The sequence below is a fragment of the Moschus berezovskii genome, chromosome 10 (assembly GCF_049115385.1).
Source record: "Moschus berezovskii isolate FMDL1 chromosome 10, NW_MosBer_1.0, whole genome shotgun sequence".
Classification (NCBI taxonomy): domain Eukaryota; kingdom Metazoa; phylum Chordata; class Mammalia; order Artiodactyla; family Moschidae; genus Moschus; species Moschus berezovskii.
The window spans coordinates 10,814,068-10,836,602 of record NC_142469.1 but is presented as its reverse complement, the minus strand read 5'-3'; positions in this window follow the sequence as shown (position 1 = coordinate 10,836,602).

Genomic DNA, 22,535 nt, shown 5'->3' with positions numbered 1-22,535 from the left:
CATACCAGCCCTGAGCATCCTGTAACTATCATATGTGAAACGAATCACCAGTTTAGAAAGTGAGTCTATTCTAAGAAACATGTAGTTGAATCATATTTTTAATCCAATCACCCCCCTGTGTCTTTTGATTGGAGCCTTTAGCCCATTGACATTTAAAGTAATTATTGATATATATATATATACACATATATATACTTATAATTTTATTACTTGTTTTTCAGTTGTATTTGTTGTTCTCCTCTGTTCATTCCTCCTTTTAGTTTCTTCTTTATGGTTTTCCCTAGTAGCTCATATGGTAAAGAACCTGCCTGCTAATGCAGGAGATATAGGAGATGCAAGTTTGATCTCTGGGTCAGGAAGGTTCCCTGGAGGAGGAAATGGCAACCCACTTCAGTCCTTACCTGGAGAATTCTATGAACAGAGAAGTCTGGTAAGCTACAGTCCACGAGGTCGCAAAGAGTCAGACACAACTGAGTGACTAACGCTTCACTTCACTTCATACAATATATGCTGAGAGCATGAATTTGAATTCTGTTCAAGTCTCTCTGATTTTTACTGTGAAAAAGATAATTCACATAAATAACCCTCAATCCCTTCATCTTTAAAACACATAAATTATTACAGTCTATAACTAATGCTAGAAATTAATATTGTTTGTCCAGTGCCAGCATGTAATAGATATTGCTTCGTTTTTAAATCACAAGCTTCTAAATAAAACCCATTATATAAAATTAAATTTTTATATTGTCTAATTTCTAATGCCATATGCTGCTTTGCTTATCTTTAAAAAAATAAGCCTAGAGGACCAGAACGACATCTTGCATATTTAATTCTCTGTCAATGTTACACAGTTGTAAATACAGCCACATTTTTCCTTTGAAGAGTAAAAGCATTCTCCCAGTGGCAGTACACCTTTCCCTTACCTGCCAAGCACTGTTCATCGACCCATTATTCCTTTAACTTCTGAAGATAAGTTTGTAGACTACGTGAATTATTATGTGCTTCTTTTCTCTGAGTTACAACATACGCTTGCCCATGGAGGTTTGCAAACCTGTTTTAATATTAATGACACAAATTGAGGCATAGGTATTCCAGAGAACAAACTTTACCTTCACGGGCTGTGTTGCATCTCCTCATTAAATGTGGGCAATCTTCCTTTTGCATTCAATTTCAAACACCTAAATAATATATATATTTTTTTCACTTGGCAAGCTAAGGTTTTTAAGCACTAAAGAAGGGAAATAAAAGTTATTTTTCTTTTTCAGTAGCATTTCTTTCTCACATTTAAACACGCAGTACTGTCAACCAGCTGTAAGTGACTCACTGGTCAGAGAGAACGCTACAAACTCTTTTGAAAATGATGAATGATTTAAAACTCATTATCTGAAATAGAGCTCGATCCCTGAGGGTTTATAGGAGGGCCTATCTGTAACAACTCACAAAAAGCAATATACTGTTGGTGAGGCACTCTTCAAGCAGGTCTATTCCAGGGTCCAGACAACTCCGGGCTTTTATACATTATTAACTCTTCAGGGAATCCAGAATCTATCTGAGGTAGTAAAGATTACATTAATAAGACAGAACCCATGGTTTTGTTTAGTAAGCAATTGTCTCACTGAATTCACAGGTTTTCTAAGATCGACTATACTCACAAAATCTGGCCGATTATTTCTCTTATCTCTTTCTGTCTTCTCCATTTCATTCCCCTTGAAAATTAGCCAGAGCCCTCCCCACTCATTTTATACACTCACACTTACTTTCACTACCAGGTGAGGGATATTTCTCAGCTTATTTAACCTGTAATATTTTACTTCTCTGGAAAATTAGGGAAGAAAGAGTAGAAGCTAATGTTTATTGAAAGCCTACTTTAATCGTAGAATTCAAAACAGCCATCAGATAGTATCATCCTACCATCTTATGAGTGAGAGAATTTGGCCCAGAGAAATCAATTAGCCTGCTGAAGATCACACTGATCAAGATAATGATGGATTCTAACTCAAGTCTGAAGCCAGTGTTCATGCTGCTTTTCATGAAGAACACCTCGTTTTTGCCAAAGCTAAGCATCTTTCTGCCTGTGTACCCTATCCATTTCTGGCTTATCTAGGGACATCTTTATCCACTTTCTACTTTTCCTAAATACATTCTCAAACCTTTTCTCAACTGGCTATTTTAAAGGTAAACTTGCTCTTGCCTTGCAGAGTGAAAAACACAACAAATAAAAAGCTACAACTGCTATATACTTTTAATACAATCAAGTCTCTTTCTTTACGCCTCACTATTTGAAAGAGAAATTTATACTTGAGACCTTCACTGTTTCATAAACCACTTTCTTTCTAATTCTTTGGAGTCCGGCTCTCACTTCCACCACTTTTATGAAGTGTTCTTCACCAGGTCATCAACTGTACAGTATTTCTGCATTTAATTGCTTCCCTGTGATTTTTGAAGCATTCTTGATTTTTGACATAATTTGTTTCTCCTTACGAAAATAATAACTACAAAAAAAATTTAAAAAATAAAATAATAACTACAACACATTTTGTGATGCTGGCTATGCTAGAATTCTAAATCTCTATTACACATAACCTTATGACAATCCTTCAGGTTAAAAATTATTCATTATTCCAGATCAGGAAAATAAGGTTCTTCCAGCATAAGCCTTGATTCAAGCCATGTAGGGCCACCCAAGACACACGGGTCATGGTGAAGAGTTCTGACAAAATGTGGTCCACTGGAGAAGGAAATGGTAAACCTACTCAGTATTCTTGCCTTGAGAATCCCATGAAGAGTATGAAAAGGCAAAAAGATGGGACATTGAAAGATGAACTCCCCAGGTCGGTAGGTCCCCAATATGTTACTGGAGATAAGTAGTGAACTAACTCCAGAGAGAATGAAGAGATGGAGCTAAAACAAAAGCAACACCAAGTTGTTGTGACTGGATATAGAAACAAAGTCCAATGCTGTAAAAAGCACTATTGCATAGGAAAATGGAAAGTTAGGTCCATGAATCAAGGCAAATTGGAAGTGGTCAAACAGGAGATAGCAAAAGTGAACGTCAACATTTCAGGAATCAGCAAAGGAAAATGGACTGAAATGGGTGAATTTAACTTGGATGACCATTATATCTACTATTGTGGGCAAGAATCCCTTAGAAGAAATGAAGTAGCCATCACAGTCAACAAGAGTCCGAAATGCAGTACTTGGATGCAATCTCAGAAACGACAGAATGATCTTGGTCCATTTCCAAGGCAAACCATTCAATATCTTGGTAATCAAATGCCCCAACCAGTAATGCTGAAGAAGCTGAAGTTGAATGGCTCTATGAAGACCTACAAGACCTTTTAGAACTAACACCCCAAACATATGTCCTTTTCATTATAGGGGACTGGAATGCAAAAATAGAAAGTAAAAAATCAGCTAGAGTAACAGGCAAATTTGGCCTTGAAGTACAGCATGAAGCAAGGCAAAGGTTAACACAGTTTTTTTTTTTTCCAAGAGAACACACTGGTTATAGCAAATATCCTCTTCCAATAACGCAAGAGAAGGCTGTACACATGGACATCAACAGATGGTCAATATCAAAATCAGATTGATTATATTCTATGTAGCCAAAGATGGAGAAGCTCTATAAAGTGATCAAAAATAAGACCAGGAGCTGACTGTGGCTTAGATCATGAACTCCTTATTCCCAAATTCAGATTTAAATTGAAGAAAGTAGGGAAAACCCTAACCCTAACCCAACCATTCAGGTATGATTTAAATCAAATCCCTTATCATTATTCAGTGGAAGTGAGAAATAGATTCAAGGGATTAAATCTGATAGAGTGCCTGATAAACTATGGACAGAGGTTCAAGACATTTTGTACCAGAGAAGGGATCAAGACCATCCCCAAGAAAAATAAATGCAGAAAAGCAAAATGACTGTCTGAGGAGGCCTAACAAATAGCTGTGAAAAGAAGAGAACTAAAAAGCACAGGGGAAAAAGAAAGATACACCCATTTGAATGTAGAGTTCCAAAGAATTGCAAGGAGAGGTAAGAAAGCCTTTTTCAGTGATCAATGCTAGATAGAGGAAAATAATAGAATAGGAAAGACTAGAGATCTCTTCAAGAAAATTAGAGATATCAAGGAAACATTTCATGTAAAAATGCGCTCAAAAAAGACAAAAATGGTATGGACTTAACAGAGCAGAAGATATTAAGAAGAGGTGGAAATAATACACAGAAGAACCATACAGAAAAGATCTTTATGACCCACGTAATCACAATGGTGTGACCACACACCTAGAGACAGACATCCAGGAATGTGAAGTCAAGTGGGAATTAAGAAGCATAACAATGAACAAAACTCATGGAGGTGATGGAATTCCAGTTGAGCTATTTCAAATCCTAAATGATGCTGTGAAAGTGGTGTACATAATATGCCACTAATTTGGAAAACTCAGAAATGGCCACAGGACTGGAAAAGTTCAGTTTTCATTCCAATGCCAAAGAAAGGCAATACCAAAGAATGGTCAAACTGCAGCACAATTGCAGTCATCTCACATGCTAGTAGAGTAATGCTTAAAATTCTCCAAGCCAGGCTTCAACAGTACATGAACTGTGAACTTCCAGATGTTCAAGTTGGTTTTTGAAAAGGCAGAGCAACCAGGAATCGAAATGTCAACATCTTTTGGATTATCGACAAAGCAAGAGAGTTCCAGAAAGACATCTATTTCTGCTTTATTGACTATGGCAAAGCCTTTGACTGTGTGGATCACAATAAACAGTGGAAAATTCTGAAAGATATGGGAATACCAGACCACCATACCTGCCTCTTGAGAAATGTGTACGCAGCTCAGGAAGCAACAGTTAGAACTGGACATGGAACAACAGAGAGGTTCCAAATAGGAAAAGGAGTACATCAAGGTTGTATATTGTTACCCTGCTTATTTAACTTATATGCATAGTACATCATGAGAAATGCTGGACTAGATGAAGCACAAGATGGAATCAAGATTGCCAGGAAAATAACAATAACCACAGATATGCAGATGACAGCACAATTATGGCAGAAAGTGAAGAAGAACTAAGGACCCTCTTGATGAAAAAAAGGGGAGAATTAAAAAGTTGGCTGAAAGCTCAACATTTAGATTGCTAAGATCATAGCATCTAGTCCCAACAGTTCAGTTCAGTTCAGTTCAGTTCAGTTGCTCAGTCATGTCCGACTATCTGTGACCCCATGAATCACAACACGCCAGGCCTCCCTGTCCATCACCAACTCCCGGAGTTCACCCAAACTCATGTCCATAGAGTCGGTGATGTCATCCAGCCATCTCATTCTCTGTCGTCCCCTTCTCCTCCCGCCCCCAATCCTTCCCAGCATCAGAGTCTTTTCCAGTGAGTCAACTCGTTGCATGAGGTGGCCAAAGTATTGCAATTTAAGCTTTAGCATCAGTCCTTCCAATGAACACCCAGGATTGATCTCCCTTAGAATGGACTGGTTGGATCTCCTTGCAGTCCAAGGGACTCCCAAGAGTCTTCTCCAGCACCACAGTTCAAAAGCATCAAATCTTTGGCGATCAGCCTTCTTCATAGTCCAACTCTCACATCCATACATGACCACGGGAAAAACAATAGCCTTGACTAGACGGACCTTTGTTGGCAAAGTAATGTCTCTGGTTTTTAATATGCTATCTAGGTTGGTCATAACTTTCCTTCCAAGGAGTAAGCGTCTTTTAATTTCATGGCTGCAATCATCATCTGCAGTGATTTCAGAGCCCCCCAAAATAAAGTCTGACACTGTTTCCACTGTTTTTCATCTATTTCTCATGAAGTGATGGGATCAGATGCCATGATCTTTGTTTTCTGAATGTTGAGCTTCAAGCCAAACTTTTCACTCTCCTCTTTCACTTTCATCAGGAGACTTTTGAGTTCCTCTTCACTTTCTGCCATAAGGGTTTTGTCATCTGCATATCTGAGGTTATTGATATTTCTCCCAGCAATCTTGATTCCAGCTCGTGCTTCTTCCAGTCCAGCGTTCCTCATGATGTACTCTGCATATAAGTTAAATAAGCAGGGTGACAATATACAGCCTTGACATACTCCTTTTCCTATTTGGAACCAGTCTGTTGTTCCATGTACAGTTCTGACTGTTTCTTCCTGACCTGCATACAGGTTACTCAAGTGGCAGGTCAGGTGGTCTGATATTCCCATCTCTTTCAGAATGTTCCACAGTTTATTGTGATCCACACAGTCAGAGGCTTTGACATAGTCAATGCAGCAGAAATAGTTTCTGGAACTCTCTTGCTTTCTCCAAGATCCAGCGGATGTTGGCAATTTGTTCTCTTGTGCCTCTGCCTTTTCTAAAACCTGCTTGAACATCTGGGAGTTCACGGTTCACATATTGCTGAAGCCTGGCTTGGAGAATTTTGAGCATGACTTTACTAACGTGTGAGATGAGTGCAATTGTGCGGTAGTTTGAGCATTCTTTGGCATTGCCTTTCTTTGGGACTGGAATGAAGACTGATCTTTTCCAGTCCTGTGGCCACTGCTGAGTTTTCCAAATTTGCTGGCATATTGAGTGCTGCAATTTCACAGCATCAACTTTCAAGATTTGAAATAGCTCAACTGGAATTCCATCACCTCCAGTAGCTTTGTTTGTAGTAATGATTTCTAAGGCCCACTTGACTTCACATTTCAAGATGTCTGGCTCTAGGTCAGTGATCACGTTATCGTGACTATCTTGGTTGTGAAGATCTTTTTCGTACAGTTCTTCTGTGTATTCTTGCCACTTATTCTTAATATCTTCTGCTTCTGTTAGGTCCATACCATTTCTGTCCTTTATCGAGCCCATCTTTGCATGAAATGCTCCCTTGGAATCTCTAATTTTCTTGAAGAGATCTCTTGTTTTTCCTATTCTGTTGCTTTCCTCTATTTCTTTGCATTGATCACTGAGGAAGGCTTTCTTATCTCTCCTTGCTATTCTATGGAACTCTGCATTCGGATGCTTATATCTTTCATTTTCTCCTTTGCTTTTCGCTTCTCTTCTTTTCACAGCTATTTGTAAGGCCTCCTCAGACAGCCATTTTGATTTTTTGCATTTCTTTTCCATGGGGATGGTCTTCGTCCCTGTCTCCTGTACAGTGTCACGAACCTCCGTCCAGAGTTCATCAGGCACTCTATCTATCGGATCTAGACCCTTAAGACTATTTCTCACTTCCACTGTATAATCATAAGGGATTTGATTTAGGTCATATCTGAATGGTCTAGTGGTTTTCTCTACTTTCTTCAATTTAAGTCCAAATTTGGCAATAAGGAGTTCATGATCTGAGCCACAGTCAGCTCCTGGTCTTGTTTTTGCTAACTGTATACAGCTTCTCCATCTTTGGTTGCAAAAAATATAATCAATCTGATTTTGGTGTTGACCATCTGGTGATGTCCATGTGTAGAGTCTTCTCTTGTGTTGTTGGAAAAGGGTGTTTGCTATGACCAGTGCATGCTCTTGACAAAACTCTATTAGCCTTTGCCCTGCTTCATTCCGTGCTCCAAGGCCAAATTTGCCTGTTACTCCAGGTGTTTCTTGACTTCCTCCTTTTGCTTTCCTGTCCCCTATAATGAAAAGGACATCTTTTTTGGGTGTTAGTTCTAAAAGGTCTTGTAGGTCTTCATAGAACCGTTCAACTTCGGCTTCTTCAGCGTTACTGGTTGGGGCATAGGCCTAGATTACTGTAATATTGAATGGTTTGCCTTGGAAATGAACAGAAATCATTCCGTTATTTTTAAGATTGCATCCAAGTACTGCATTTCGGACTCTTTTGTTGACCATGATGGCTACTCCATTTCTTTTGAGGGATTCCTGCCCACAGTAGTAGATATAAAGGTCATCTGAGTTAAATTCACCCAATCCAGTCCATTTTAGTTCACTGATTCCTAGAATGTCTATATTCACTCTTGACATATCCTGTTTGATCACTTCCAGTTTGCCTTGATTCATGGACCTAACATTCCAGGTTCCTATGCAATATTGCTCTTTACAGCACCAGACCTTGCTTCTATCACCAGTCACATCCACAACTGGGTATTGGTTTTGCTTTGGCTCCATCCCTTCATTCCTTCTAGTGTTATTTCTCCACTGATCTCCAGTAGCATACTGGGCACCTACTGACCTGGGGAATTCCTTATTCAGTATCCTATCATTTTGCCCTTTGTTACTGTTCATGGGGTTCTCAAGGCAAGTATACTGAAGTGGTTTGCCATTCCCTTCTCCAGTGGACCACATTCGGCTGTGGTCCATGTGATCAGATCGACTAGTTTCCTGTGATTATGATTTCAGTTTGTCTGCCCTCTGATGCCCCCTCACAATACCCACCGTCTTATTTGGGTTTCTCTTACCTTGGGCGGGGGATATCTCTTCACAGCTGCTCCAAGAAAGCACAGCTGCTGCACCTTACCTTGGATGAGGGGTATCTCCTCAAGGCTGCCCCCCTGAACTTGAACGTGGAGTAGCTCCTCTCAGCCCTCCTGCGCCCACGCAGCCACCGCCTATTGGACGTGGGGTAGCTCCTCTCTGCCGCTGGTCCTGGCCTCAGTCGTGGGGTAGTTCCTCTTGGCCGCACCTCTTTGCGTGGTCGGTTGCGCCCGGGCCGGCGTCTCTCGCGTCTGCGCCACCGGGGCTGGCGTCTCTCGCATCTAGTCCCATCACTTCATGGCAAATAGATGGGTAAGTAGTGGAAACAGTGACAGACTTTGTTTTTTGGGCTCCAAAATCACTGCAGATGGTGACTGTAGCCATGAAATTAAAAGACACTTACTCCCTGGAAGAAAAGTTATGACCAACCTAGATAACACATTAAAAAGCAGAGGCATTGCTTTGCCAACAAAGGTCCCTCTAGTAAAGGTTATGGTTTTTCCAGCTCTCATGCATGGATGTGAATTTAAACTATAAAGAAAGCTGAGCACTGAAGAATTGATGCTTTTGAACTGTGGTGTTGGAGAAGGCTCTTGAGAGTCCCTTGGACCACAAGGAGATCCAGCCAGGCCATCCTAAAGGAAATTTGTTCTGAAAATTCATTGGAAAGACTAATGCTGAAGCTGAAATTCCAGTACTTTGGCCACCTGATGAGAAAAATTGACTGAATGGAAAATACCCTGATGTTGGTAAAGTTTGAAGGCAGGAGGAGGACAGGATGACAGAGGCTGATTTGGTTGGAAGGGATACCGACTCAATGGACATGAGTTTGAGTGAACTCCGGAAGTTGGTGATGGACCGGGAGGCTGGTGTGCTGCAATCCATGAAGTTGCAAAGAGTGAACATGACTGAACAACTGAACTCAACCGAACTGAGCATAAGCCAATTCACCAAGATGATACAGCTATGGGAAAATTGGAATGTGATACTCAAACTGCTTATGACAGGATCTTCTTTACTGACATTGTTTATTTTTATATTGGATTGGCAAAAGAGTTGTTTTTCTTTTTTTAAATTCCCCTTTAGATGGCTTTACTAGCACTTAGTTGTCTTTGACTGTGCTTTAAAATATCAAAAAAGAAAAACTTAACAAATCATATATTTTTGTGTAGCCAATTTAATATTTAAAATGGAAGAAAAAAACATTTCACCTTTTATTATTTATTGTTTAAAGAAAGGTAAAACCCCAAATGAAATGCAAAAGAAAAAAAAGAGAGAGAAAGATAGGTGCAGTGTATGGAGAAGGTCATATGACTGATGAAACCGTGCTTGGACAATGCTCTGCAGTGTGGTTGACCAGTTGAAGCTGGTAACAATCAAATTGAGACATAAATTGAGGCATTAATTGAGAACAATTAATGCTATGCCATTCAGGAATTAGCGGACATACTCAAAATATCCAGACCAAGTAGTAAAAATCACTTGCAGCCACTGGAAAATCCATAAGTTTGACTATAAAGATCTTTGTTGCCAAGAAATGTCTCTGCTTTTTAATACACCATCTGGGTTTGTCACTGCTCTCCTTCTAAGGAGCAAGTGTCTTTTAGTTTCAAGGCTGTAGTCACATCTGCCATGATTTTGGAATTAAGAAGTTACCTAAAAAATGGCAGAAGATAGTGGATGAAGGCACTGAATGCATTATTCAATAAAATTCTTGGTAAAATGAAAAATATATCTTTTATTATTACCTAAAAACTGAAGGATGTTTTGCCCAACCTAATGTTTCACATAGCATGGTATTTATTGTGATTTCATGACAGTCTCTTCTCCCTCTTCATTAGCTTCTGTTCTCTGAAAATGACATCTGTCGTGTCAACCACCTTCACCAGATAGTCTGACTTAAACATGAGCTCCCTGGCTTTATCTCTGACATTCTTTTCCCTCTTCTGTCCACATGTCCCACCCAAATAATGTCACTTTCTCATTCTAGTCACCAGTGCCCAACACCCACAGCTATTTAGTAATGAAAATCAACACACTCTGATACGCCACAGCACAGTTGTCCTGCTGCAGTTTTGCTCATGACTAGTTCTCTTTAACGTTGTCTGCTTTCCATTGGTAAATCTATGAAGAGGAACAAGACCTCATTTCATTTGCCAAAGCTTCATCAATAGTTAATTACACGATTATCATGTTTTGTACTAAATGCCAAATAAATCTTCCTAACATCTATTTCTGCTTCATTGACTATGCCAAAGCCTTTGACTGTGTGGATCACAATAAACTGTGGAACATTCTGAAAGAGATGGGAATCCCAGACCACCTGACCTGCCTCTTGAGAAACCTGTATGCAGGTCAGGAAGCAACAGTTAAAACCGGTCATGGAACAACAGACTGGTTCCAAATAGGAAAAGGAGTGCGTCAAGGTTGTATATTGTCACCTTGCTTATTTAACTTATATGCAGAGTACATCATGAGGAACGCTGGGCTGGAAGAAGCACAAGCTGGAATCAAGATTGCTGGGAGAAATATCAATAACCTCAGATATGCAGATGACACTACCCTTATGGCAGAAAGTGAAGAGGAACTCAAAAGCCTCTTGATGAAAGTGAAAGAGGAGAGTGAAAAGGTTGGCTTGAAGCTCAACATTCAGAAAACAAAGATCATGGCATCTGGTCCCATCACTTCATGGGAAATAGATGGAAAAACAGTGGAAACAGTATCAGACTTTGTTTTTTTGGGCTCCAAAATCACTGCAGATGCTGATTGCAGCCATGAAATTAAAAGACGCTTGCTCCTTGGAAGGAAAGTTATGACCAACCTTGATAGTATATTAAAAAGCAGAGACATTACTTTGCCGACCAAGGTCCGTCTAGTCAAGGCAATGGTTTTTCCCGTGGTCATGTATGGATGTGAGAGTTGGACTGTGAAGAAAGCTGATCGCTGAAGAATCGATGCTTTTGAACTGTGGTGTTGGAGAAGACTCTTGAGAGTCCCTTATACTGCAAGGAGATCCAACCAGTCCATTCTAAAGGAGATCAATCCTGGATGTTCATTGGAGGGACTGATGCTAAAGCTGAAACTCCAATACTTTGGCCACCTCATGAGACGAGTTGACTCACTGGAAAAGACTCTGATGCTGGGAAAGGTTGGGGGCGGGAGGAGAAGGGGACGACGGAGAATGAGATGGCTGGATGGCATCACCGACTCTGTGGACATGAGTTTGAGTGTACTCCGGGAGTTGGTGATGGACAGGGAGGCCTGGCGTGCTGTGATTCATGGGGTCGCGGAGAGTCGGACACGACTGAGCGACTGAACTGAACTGAACTGAACTGAACACGTGTCTTGCTTCATAACATTTTCTTGCTCATTAACTGCCACAATATTTCTGCTCTTAAGCCTGGTAAATAATTTTCCTTTATGGAGCTCAAAATTCACCACTACCACCAAACTTTCCATAAGTTACCTGCAATTAAGTCAGTGGAATTAAGAAAACTGAAATTACTCACTTATATACATTTGTTTATGGTTTAGAAGATAAAATCAATTTTCTTTTGTACATCTTTTCATATGTAAATCTTATTTATTGTATTAAATTATAACTTTAAAGCAAGAATAAAGCTGTTACACTTGTTTGTTTATATTGATATATGAGTATGTGTGTCTGTGTATGTATGTTTGAGTATGTGTTACACCACAGTGTACGGTCATTGTTTTAAAAACACTTGCCATCCACTATTTTGAAAATGTTTTATTTTTCAGAATTACAAATTCTTTTATAAAGAATTTAAAAGTGGAAGATTAGTGAGTAGAAACATAAACATACATATTATACTTATGATGTCCCTGGATAAGAAAATGGCAACCCACTCCAATCTTCTTGCCTGGGAAATCCCATGGATAGAGGAGCCTGGCAGGCTACAGTCCATGAAGTTGTCAAGTGTCCGACAAAACTAAGTGTGCATGTGCACGCACACACACACACACTATGTACACAAATAAATGCAGTGTATATGTAGATATATACATACATACATACATACATATGTGCATGTGTAACATGTATGTATATTAATATTCCATTCATGAATCATGCATTTAGATTTGAGAATATTTTTTAGACTGAGATAAATTCATATAGTTCTAATTGGCTGATTTGAGGGTTCTTCCCATATTAAAAACACATTTATTTATTTATTTGACTGCCTTGGATCTTAGTTGCAGCTTGTGAGATCTTTCTTTGTGTGGCATGGGCTGTGTAGTTGTGGTACCCAGGCTTAGTTGCCCCAAGGCATGTGGGATTTTATTTCCCCCACCAGACATACAACCCCTGTCCCTTGCATTGCAAGGCAGATTCTTTTTTTTTTTTGACAGATTCTTAACCACTGACACTAAAAAGAAAGTCCCTCCTCATTTTTAATGTATCATTTTTTAATAAGCAATTATATTCCCCACGAAAAGTTATTCTTTTCCTGTATATCCAAGTTCTGAAGTCTAATATACATAATTAGAAAAGAATAGACAGAGCAAAATGGTGGTTAAGAAAAAAAAAAAGTCATAAGTTCTTATGTTTTAAAATGCTGGTTTTAAAAAAGATTTATTTATTTATTTTTGGCTGTGCTGTTTGTTTGCGGTGGTGTGCAGGCTTCTCATTGCAGTGGCTCCTCCTGTTGCAGGGCATGCGTTCCAGTGCACAGACTCCAGTAGCTGTGGTACGTAGGCTCAGTAGTACCCTCTTGCAGACTCTCAAGCACTGGCTCTGTCGTTATGGTGCGCAGGCTTAGTTTCCTAACAGCATCTGGGATCTTCCCAGCCCAGGGAGAGAACACCTTCATTGGATTCTTAACCACTGGACAACCAGGAAAGCTTATTATTGGACGTTTTATGTATATATACATATATATATATGTTGAATTTGATTTATTAAATTTCTTTCCTAATTGTCAAATTCTTCTTGATATATGCACCTGTAGATAGTAGGGTGGAATTATAGTTGTTAAGAAGTTAAAACAAATTATAAAGATAATTTGATGTTTCAGTTCAGTTCAGTCGCTCAGTTGTGTCCGACTCTTTGCGACCCCATTAAGCACAGCACACCAGGCCTCCCTGTCCATCACCAACTCCCGGAGTTCACTCAAACTCATGTCCATCGAGTCGGCGATGCCATCCAGCCATCTCATTCTCTGTCGTCCCCTTCTCCTCCCGCCCCCAATCCCTCCCAGCATCAGAGTCTTTTCCAGTGAGTCAACTCTTCGCATGAGGTGGCCAAAGTGTTGGAGTTTCAGCTTTAGCATCAGTCTTTCCAATGAACACCCAGGATTGATCTCCTTTAGAATGGACTGGTTGAATCCCATTGCAGTCCAAGGGACTCTGAAGAGTCTTCTCCAGCATCTCTGTTCAAAAGCATCAATTCTTTGGCGATCAGCTTTCTTCACAATCCAACTCTCACATCCATACATGACCACTGGAAAAACCATAGCCTTGACTAGATGGACCTTTGATAGCAAGGTAATGTCTCTCCTTTTTAATATGCTATCTAGGTTGGTCATAATTTTCCTTCCAAGGAGTAAGCGTCTTTTAATTTCATGACTGCAATCAGCATCTGCAGTGATTTTGGAGCCCCCCCACATAAAGTCTGACACTGTTTCCCCATCTATTTCCCATGAAGTGATGGGACTAGATGCCATGATCTTTGTTTTCTGAATGTTGAACTTCAAGCCAACTTTTTCACTCTCCTCTTTCATCAAGAGGTTTTTAGTTCCTCTTACCACTTATAAAGTAATACATTTAATTTGTGAAATTATTTTAATTGAAATCAGATGATAATATTTCTTCTTTTGTGTTCCATAGCTCTTATTGTTTTATTTGCACACAGTTTCTTCAAACAGTAGTAGCAGATTGACAAGACTTACCCAGATATAGATTGAAATATATTTTGAAAGCTAAAATCCATGCTACTAAATACTTCCTTCTAATAGCATTAAACATATGCCTTTAATGCATCCAGTTGAGAGGAAATTAAATTTATTGGCTTTCAGGGTAACACATGCCATTTCCAGGCTGACAGATGACACAATTCTCCAGTTCTTTTCCTCTCGTGTGGTAAGTAAAGAGGTTACATAGTCCAAAACATGCTGCCATAGATGGTGACACTTCTGTCAGTCTGGCTCTTAAGAGACCATATGAAGCATGGGCATCCTCCTCCCACCATTCCACACAACCATTGCCTTAGAATGTGGTGCAAGTAAAACTCAATGTTTGTTCTTATAAGCCATCAGAATTCTGAGAGTTAATTGGTTAGTTCAAATATAACAACTGCTATACTAGTAAATACACTATCAATGTCTTTATTTGCCTGCTATTTTAGATCAATATTGCTGTTTTATCATAACACTGCATACCATTTCTCACTCAGAAAATAGGTCTTCTATAGAAAGAGTATTATTCTGAAAATAATATATGAATGCTAACTGGAAAAGACTCTGATGCTGGGAAAGGTTGGGGGCGGGAGGAGAAGGGGACGACGGAGAATGAGATGGCTGGATGGCATCACCGACTCTGTGGACATAAGTTTGAGTGTACTCCGGGAGTTGGTGATGGACAGGGAGGCCTGGCGTGCTGTGATTCGTGGGGTCGCGGAGAGTCGGACACGACTGAGCGACTGAACTGAACTGAACTGAACTGAAAGCAAACTCCAAAGAGAATTTTACTAAGTACTTAATTTTACATGATACCTGGTAGTGTTCAAAGTTTAAGTATTTCGATCATTTAATGCTTCCCAAATCCAAAATCATAGCATTTATTCAAAACAGTTTGTTGTATAGTCTTCATTTTAGCCATCGCATAACTATTAAAACACAGCAACAATAATCGGCCCAATGAGACATTCAAATATATCCAATAAATGGCCCAGGAACCAAAAGCATCCACTTGACTAAGCTCCAACAAAATATAAAACACTGCACAGGGGCCTATATGACTTAATATATTTTATTTAAAAATTGTGTATGCATTGCAAAATGTATTCTGTAAAGTCAATCTTACTATGAGATACTGTTGAAAAATCACCTTCGTTTCTTTTTCTATTTTTTAATTTTAATATTTAAAAATTTTACAATGTTCTGTTGGTTTCTGCCATGCAGCAATGCCCATCAGCCATAATTATACATATATTCCCTCCCTGTATAGCATCCCTCTCCTTACCTCATCCCACCCCTCCAGGCCATCACAGAGCACCAGACCTGGCTCCTTGTGCTTATATAGTATATATAGTTTGGCTTTATATACCTTAGGTGGTAAACTGTGTTGTAAGTCTGTGAGAATTAAAAGACGAGCTTCCACTATAGGTTGGAAGGATATACACTGGTTTTCTCTAACGCCTGGCATGTGGAATGCTAACTAGTTATTCACAGCCAATTCAACACGCCTACATGAAATCTGAACTCAAGCTCAGGAACACAAAATATAGAAGTTAGAATAGAATATATTATAATAATAGCCATATTCATACTTGGTTGCAAGCAGAATTCTTCAGTAACCTGGTTGATTCTTGTCTTCCTTCTGGTAGCTGTCCAATAATTTCCATTCCTTGTCCCAGTAACCTGCATCATTTTCTGCTGTTTGAGACCAAGAACACTGACAAATTCATCTTTGCAGAAGCCTATAATACATTCTCTTTACTTGTCTATGGATGCATACTGCCAAAAACTTCCACAGAGATAAAATATATTGCATTTGTTTTCCTTTGCTACAAGTCTTAAGAAATATCCAAAAGCAGCATAATCACCCAACAGCTGCCATAGAGTTTAAAAAAATAAAAAAGCTTTGTAAACATTGTAACATTATAACAGGATGAAATACAGTCTGTTCTTTAGTTCTTGAGTCAAGTTAGTCCACTGAATTCTAATGAATGCTTCATTCCAGATACTTTTTTAAAAAATCTCAGGTATGTGCATTGATTTAAATGAATAAATTATACATTTTAGATTTTATATTTGCAAAAAGGATTTCAATTGATTCCATGAAGGGAAGATGATAGTAATGTAATAAGCTCTATCTATAAATAAAACTTGCACAAAAGATATTATATAGAAATTGTTTTTAAATTGATAAAGAAGAAATATGTCTTATGTTCCATAGTCCACAATTATATTATAATGAATTACATTCTATATAAGGTCACAAAAACAAGATTGACAAGTTTGATGTAATTTTTTTTTCCTTTTTATATCTGAAATCCATTTTAAAGTCTGTCAAAAAAGATTCTTCAGATCTCTTGGGTAACAATTATTATTTACTATAAACTCTCCATCAAATGGCTCATGAAACTCAACCAGGATCTCTGTATCAACCTAGAGGGGTGGGATGGGGAGGGAGGTGGGAGGGAGTTTAAAAGGGAGTGGATATATGTATACCTATGGCTGATTCATGTTAAGCTTTGACAGAAAGCAGTAAAATTCTGTAAAGCAATTATCATTCAAAAAAAAAAAATAAATTAATTTAAAAAAAGTAATGTAATGGTTAATACCTTTCTAAATTCCATATAAATGCGTTAGTATACTGTATTGGTGTTTTTCTTTCTGACTTAATTCACTCTGTATAATAGGCTCCAGTTTGGGACAGCAAAAGAGACACAGATATATAGAACAGTCTTTTGGACTCTGTGGGAGAAGGTGAGGGTGGGATGATTTGGGAGAATGGCATTGAAACATGTATATTATCATATGTGAAACAAATTGCCAGTCCAGGTTCAATGCATGGTACAGGATGCTCAGGGCTGGTGTATTGGGATGAACCAGAAGAATGGGTTGGGGAGGGAGGTGGGAGGGGGGTTCAAGATGGGGAACACATGTTCCCCCCGGGGCAGACTCATGTCAGTGTATGGCAAAACCAATACAATAATGTAAAGTAATTAGCCTCCAATTAAAATAAATGAATTAAAAAACAAAGTAATGCAATGGTTAAAGTCATGCTCAAAATTCTCCAAGCCAGGCTTCAGCAATATGTGAACCGTGAACTTCCAGATGTTCAAGCAGGCTTTAGAAAAGGCAGAGGAACCAGAGATCAAATTGCCAACATCCGCTGGATCATGGAGAAAGCAAGAGAGTTCCAGAAAAACATCTATTTCTGCTTCATTGACTATGCCAAAGCCTTTGACTGTGTGGATCACAATAAACTGTGGAAAATTCTGAAAGAGATGGGAATACCAGACCACCTGACCTGCCTCTTGAGAAACCTGTATGCAGGTCAGGAAGCAACAGTTAAAACTGGGCATGGAACAACAGACTGGTTCCAAATAGGAAAAAGAGTACGTCAAGGTTGAATATTGTCGCTCTGCTTATTTAACTTATGTGCAGAGTACATCATGAGGAACGCTGGGCTGGAAGAAGCACAAGTTGGAATCAAGATTGCTGGGAGAAATATCAATAACCTTAGATATGCAGATGACACCACCCTTATGGCAGAAAGTGAAGAGGAACTAAAAAGCCTCTTGATGAAAGTGAAAGAGGAGAGTGAAAAGGTTGGCTTGAAGCTCAACATTCAGAAAACAAAGATCATGGCATCTGGTCCCATCACTTCATGGGAAATAGATGGGGAAACAGTGGAAACAGTGTCAGACTTTATTTTTTGGGCTCCAAAATCACTGCGGATGCTGATTGCAGTCATGAAATTAAGAGACGCTTACTCCTTGTAAGGAAAGTTATGACCAACCTAGTAGCATATTAAAAAGCAGAGACATTACTTTGCCAACAAAGGTCCATCTAGTCAAGGCTATGGTTTTTCCCATGGTCATGTATGGATGTGAGAGTTGGACTGTGAAGAAAGCTAATCGCCAAAGAATTGATGCTTTTGAACTGTGGTGTTGGAGAAGACTCCTGAGAGTCTCTTGGACTGCAAGGAGATCCAACCAGTCCATTCTAAAGGAGATCGATCCTGGGTGTTCATTGGAAGGACTGATGCTAAAGCTGAAATTCCAATACTTTGGCCACCTCATGTGAAGAGTTGACTCACTACAAAAGACTCTGATGCTGGGAAGGATTGGCGGCGGGAGAAGAAGGGGACGACAGAGAATGAGATGGCTGGATGACATCACCGACTCGATGGACATGAGTTTGAGTGAACTCCGGGAGTTGGTGATGGACAGGGAGGCCTGGCGTGCTGTGATTCGTGGTGTCGCAAAGAGTCGGACACGACTGAGCGAGTGAACTGAATTGAACTTAATTGTTAATGTAAATTCTTGTTAACTATGATTAATTCGGGCCTGATTTTGGATATATTCATCAGGATTCCCCTACCTTATCTTACCCCTTCACGGATTACACCCTTGTCATGGGAAAGTGGCTTTTATAACTTAGTGAAGCTATGAGCCATGACATGCATGACCACCCAAGATGGATGGGTCATTGTGAAGAGTTCTAACAAACACGATTTACTGGAGGAGGAAATGGCAACCCACTCCAGTATTCTTGCTAGTAGAACCTCATGAACAGTAAGAAAAAGGCAAAAATATATAACATTGAAAGATTAACTCTCCACACAGTAGGTGCCCAATATGCTACTTGGGAAAAGAAGGTAAACTAATAGCTCCATTAAGAAAGAAGCAGCTAGACCAAAGAAGCTGCCCAGTTGTAGATGTGTCTGATGTTGAAAGTGAAGTCCAATACCATAAATAACAATATTGCATAGGAACTTGGAATGTTAGGTCCATGCTGCTGCTGCTGCTAAGTCACTTCAGTCATGTCCGACTCTGTGTGACCCCATAGACGGAAGTCCACCAGGCTCCCCCTTCCCTGGGATTCTCCAGGCAAGAACACTGGAGTGGGTTGCCATTTCCTTCTCCAATGTGTGAAAGTGAAAAGTGAAAGTGAAGTCACTCAGTCATGTCCGACCCTTAGCGACCCCACGGACTGCAGCCTACCAGGCTTCTCCATCCATGGGATTTTCTAGGCAAGAGCACTGGAATGGCTTGCCATTGCCTTCTCCAGTTAGGTCCATGAATCAAGGTAAATTTGATATGGTCAAACAAGTGATGGCAAGAGTGAATCAGTGAACTAAAATGAACTGGAATGGCTGAATTTAATTCATATGATCAGTATATCTACTACTGTGGACAAGAATCCCTTAGAAGAAATGGAGTAGCTTTAATAGCCAACAAAAGAGTCAAAAATGCAGTACTTGGGTACATTCTCAAAAACAACAAAGTGATCTTGGTTCATTTTTAAGGAAAACCATTCAGCATCACAGCAATCCATGTCTACACCACAACCAATGATACCGAATAAGCTAAAGTTGAACAGTTAAATGTCATGGCTCATAGCTTCACTAAGTTATGAAAGTCACTTTCCCATGACAAGGGTGTAATCCATGAAGGGGTAAGATAAGGTAGGGTAATCCTAATGAATATATCCAAAATCAGGCCCGAACTAATCATAGTTAATAAGAATCTGATTTAAGTATGTATGAAGAAGCTCTATACAGTCAGTAAAAACCAGACCTGAAGTGGACTTTGGCCCAGATCATGAACTCTTTACTGTAAATTTTAGGCTTACATTGAATAAAGTAGAGAAAATCACTAGGCCAATCAGGTATGACCTAAATAAAATCCTTTGTGATTATACAGTCAAGGTGACAGATAGATTCAAGGGATTAGATCTGGTAGACAGAGTGCCTGAAGAACTATACCAGAAGTTACTAACATTGAACAGGAGGCAGCAACCAAACTCACCCCTCAAATAAAGAAATGCAAGAAGACAAAGTGGTTGTCTGAGGAGTCTTTACAAATAGCTGAGGAAAGAAGAGAAGTGAAAAGTAAAAATGTAAAAAGGAAGAAAGGGGAAAATATACCCAACTGAATGCAGAGTTCCAGAGAATAGCAAGGAGACGTAAAAAGGCCTTCTTAAATGAAGAATGCAAAGAAATAGAGGAAAACAATAGAATGGGAAAGACTACATGTCTCTTCAAGAAAATTGGAAAGACTGAGGGAACACTTCATTCAAGGACAGGCATGATAAGGGTCAGAAATGTGTAGGACCTAATAGAAGCAGAAGAGATAAAGAAGAGGTGGCAAGAATACACAGAAGAACTGTATAAAAATGGTCTTAGTGACCCATGTGGTCTTTAGCCACGATGGTGTGGTCACTTACCTAGAGAAAACGTCCTGGACTATGAAGTCAAGTGGTGGACCTTAGGATATGTTACTATGAACAAAGTTAGTAGAAGATGACAGATTTTCAGCTGAGTTATTTAAAATTCTTAAAGATGATGCTGTTAAATTGTTTCACTCAATGATTTTGTTATTGTTCAATCACTAAGTCTTGTTCAACTCTGCAATCACATAGACTGCAGCAAGCCAAGCATTGCAGTTCTTCACTGTCTCCTGGAGTTCTCTCAAACTCACGTCCATTGAATCGGTGACGTCATCCTACCATCTTATCGTCATCAACCCCTTCTATTCCTGCTCTCAATCTTTTCCAGCATCAGTATTTTCCAAGCAGTTGACTCTTTACATCAGGTGGCAAAAGTTTTGGAGCTTCAGTCCTTACAAAAAAGAAAAAAAAAAGTGGGTGAATTCCCTGATAATTCAGTTGGTAAAGAATCCATCTGCATTGCAGGAGACCCTGGTTTGATTCCTGAACTTGGAAGATACACTGGAGCAGGGATAGGCTACCAACTCCAGTATTCTTGGGTTTCCCTGGTGGTTCAGCTGGTAAAGAATCCACCTGCAATGCAGGAGACCTGGGTTCAATCCCTGGATTGGGAAGATCCCCTGGAGAATGGAACAGCTGCCCATTCCAGTATTCTGGCCTGGAGAATTCCATGGATGCAACAGTCCATGGGGTCACAAGGAGTCGAATATGATTTAGCAACTTTTGTTTTCACTTTTCCAAGTAATATTCAGGGGGTGATTTCCTTTCAACTGGCTATTTTGATCTCCTTGCATTGCAAGGGACTCTCAAGAGTCTTCTCCAACACCACAGTTCAAAAGCATCAATTGTTCCAGCAGCCTTCTTTATGGTTGAACTCTTACATCAGTTCATGACTACTGGAAAAACCATAGCTTTGATTATACAGATCTTTGCCAGAAAAGTGATGGCTTTTATTTTCAATATGCTGTCGAGGTTTGTCAGAGTTTTTCTTTCAAGGAGCAAGTATCTTATAATTTCTTGGCTGCAGTCACTGTCCACAAGTGATTTTGGAGTCCAAGAAAATAAAATATGTGAATGTTTTGAGATTTTCCCCATCTATTTGCATGAAGTGATAGGACCAAATGCCATGATCTTATTTTTTTGAATGTTGAGTTGTTTTATTAATTTTTTTAAAAAAAATTTTTATTGGAGGCTAATTATTTTACAATATTATATTGGTTGGTTTTGCCATACATTGACATGAATCTGCCCCGGGTGTACATGAGTTCCCCTTCCTGAACCCCCCTCCCACTTCCCTCCTCCCCTTATCCTCCCTCTGGGTCATCCCCGCATACCAGTCCCGAGCATCCTGTAACATGCATTGACCCTGAACTGGCTATTCGTTTCACATATGATATTTCACACATGTTTCATTGCCGTTCTCCCAAATCATCCCACACTTAACCTCTCCCAGAGTCCCAAAGACTGTTCTATACATCTGTGTCTCTTTTGCTGTCTCTGATACAGGTTTATCATTTCCATCTTTCTAAATTCCATATATATGCGTTAGTATACTGTATTGGTGTTTTTCTTTCTGGCTTACTTCACTCTGTATAATAGGCTCCAGTTTCATCCATCTCATTAGAACTGATTCAAATGCAATCATTTGAATGGCTGAGTAATACTCCATTGTAAATATGTACCAAAGCTTTCTTATCCATTCGTCTGCAGATGGACATCTAGGTTGCTTCCATGTCCTGGCTATTATAAACAGTGCTGCGATGAACATTGGAGTACACATGTCTCTTTCAATTCTGGTTTCCTCGGTGTGTATGCCCAGGAGTGTGATTGCTGGATCATATGAATTTTGAGTTTTAAGCCAGCTTTTTCACTCTCCTCTTTCATCCTCATCAAGAAATTCTTGTTTCTCTTCATTTTCTGCTATTAGGGTTTTATCATCTGCATATCTGGTGTGGTTGATATTTTTCCTAGAAGTCTTGATTCCAGATTCTGAGTCACCCAGCCA